Source organism: Lygodium microphyllum, chromosome 1 (genome assembly GCF_053477565.2).
Source record: "Lygodium microphyllum isolate KBCC chromosome 1, Lygodium_microphyllum_v1.1.10, whole genome shotgun sequence".
Classification (NCBI taxonomy): Eukaryota; Viridiplantae; Streptophyta; class Polypodiopsida; order Schizaeales; family Lygodiaceae; genus Lygodium; species Lygodium microphyllum.
In genome coordinates, this window is record NC_141135.1 from 94,926,556 (window position 1) to 94,929,046 (window position 2,491).

At 40.3% G+C, this 2,491-nt stretch overlaps 1 pseudogene; it reads right to left on the reverse strand.

Moving 5' to 3' along the window:
* Positions 1-1,144: 1,144 nt before the first annotated feature.
* LOC148041423 (elongation factor 2 pseudogene) lies at positions 1,145-1,797 on the reverse strand (annotated as a pseudogene).
* Positions 1,798-2,491: the final 694 nt, after the last annotated feature.

The window sequence follows — 2,491 nt, forward strand, 5'->3', positions numbered from 1 at the left end:
AATTTTAACAGGTCATGGCTCAATTTTGGCCCAAAAATGAAGAGAGATGGACAAAATACATGTAACTTGGGTTGAGGATGAGTTTGGTGGGGGTTACTTTTGAGAGGGAAGGGTTTGCTTTTTAAACACAGTCTTTCTCTCTCCCGTTTCAAGCTCTCTTCATACTCCATAGCCAATATCTTGCTCAAATCTTCCAACTATGACTCTTCCAACCGCAATGGACTCCATAACTTGGTTCTTGACCTCATGAGCTTCAGGTAGAATAGTGATTTGGCTCTATTAGCCTTCCTATTACTCTATTCATCACATTTAGAACAGCAATGTGAACTGAGCCTGTTCTGAAACCTGCCATATCCTTGATCATAGATGAGCTCTATTGTTCAAATGCTCCATGTTTGAGGCTTCAAACTTCATTGGAAAAATTTCCTACATGAGGATGCTTTGAGATCAAATTTGGACTCGTGCTCTTGAGAGATAAACTTTTCAAGCTAGCTATGGTTTTGCAAAACAAGCGCTCGAAAATTTGTTGCGAGCCTTTCGAGCCATACAGCATCTCTAATGTGCAGAGAGGATACTGGATTTAGATGTTCATTTGGTAGTCTGCCCTATCTGCAACGAGGAATCATGTGAAGGATCGATGAAAGCGTTCGATGCTCTTCATTTGGTAGTCTGCCTTGTCTACAACGAGGAATCATGTGAAGTATTAATGAAAGCGTTCAATGCTTTTGCACGAACAGTACTTGAACGAAGAGTGGACATTGGAAGAAGCAGATAGCTATGTCGTGGATGAGGAATGTATATATGCAGCTATTGGCATCCTTGATCTAATGCAACTGAAAAGCAAACCTACTCAAGAACTGTTGAATATGAAATCATGGACGGCTCCCCTAACTATTGAGTCTACTCACCAACAAGATTGGGTCCTCCTTTAGACGAAATCAATGTCGTCTTCCTGTTTGCATTTTTACCTCTTCTGCAAGCTTCTCTTCTTTCCCTATTCGCAAAGGTCTTGTTGAGCTTTATGTGAATGAACAACAATGGTCAAAAACATCACAGATGCTGAGTGAAATCGATATGGAATCTGACATAAAGATGATGGATGATACATACAAGCTCTCTAAATGTGTGAAGATTGGCTTCATTCCTAGTACACAATAGCAAATATGAGGGCCTGATTCTTCATCTTCAGCACAGGCCTAATCCTCTCTCCTAGAGCTTGATGAAGAACAGTCTCAGTCTGAACACAAACACCTTCCACACAGTCTACCACCACTAAAGCTCCATTGGTGATACGCAGAGCAACTGTAACTTTAGATGAGAAGTCAACATGTCCAAGAGAGTCGATCAAATTGATAAGATAGTTATTGCCATCTTGTTCTCCCTTGAAGTCCTTCAAGGATGCATCTGACATTTCATAGTACAGAGAAATTCCTGTTGATTTAATGGTAATGCCACGTTTAGTTTCGTCCTAGCGTGTATCAGTCATACGTACATCACCAGCAACCTCCTGGGCAATAATGCCAACCATGATTAATGTAGATTAGTTCTTTCCCATTCAATTTGTCTTGTTGATCTTCCATGGTTGGTCATGGACTTAGGCCAGTTTAGGCTAAGCTAGGTTAGTTTCCTTACATTGGTATTAGAGCAACCTCCTGGGCAATAATGCCAGCAGACAGCAACCAGGGAATTTGTGAGAGTTGACTTGCCATGGTCAACACGGGCAATGACAGACATGTTCCTGATATTATGTTTTTTATCCATGATCATACGAAGCTCTTCTATAGTAAACTTTACCATTTTGACCAACTGATTGTATCAAACTCCTAAATCAGGAAATAAAAGAGATCTTCCACTCGAGAGCAGCCTTCCTGCACCGCAACACACACCGCCACTGAGTGCAAAAGAGATAGGAAAGAAGGCCTTGGCATGTGCAACATTGGTAGATTCATGCATAGAGAAGCTACTATGAACAACCAGACCATACTTCATCAAACTTCAATAATAAGCCAACTGTTAAGAGCTACAAGAATGACAATGTAGAGATGATTGGAGTTTCCAGCATGCTAGTTGGTGGCCTTCGTGCACCAGAGAAGAGTGTGTGCAATTTGCTTTAGTGATACGCATTTGGGAGAAGAAGACTTGCAAAGAAAAGGTTGATAAATTGAAAGATACAGAAAAATCTTGATATACTTCAGAGTGGTCTCTGTATCAACTTGTGGCAAGCTAATTGAAACTTGGAGCTATCAAAAGAATCAAAGAACACCATTCAAAACAAAGCATTCCAGCAGATTGGTCCTCGATATAGGGAGTGTTGATCAATAGGTAGATTGTCTTCATCAGTAAAATACTCTACGCACTCTTGATGACCTCTTTCATAAGTTAGACATCAAGGATTTGAATATCCTTAAGCATCTAAGAAGAAGCAAATATTCAATCCAATTTATAGCAACCATTTGGAGAAGTACTTGAGGCAACAGAAGTGTGGATTTAT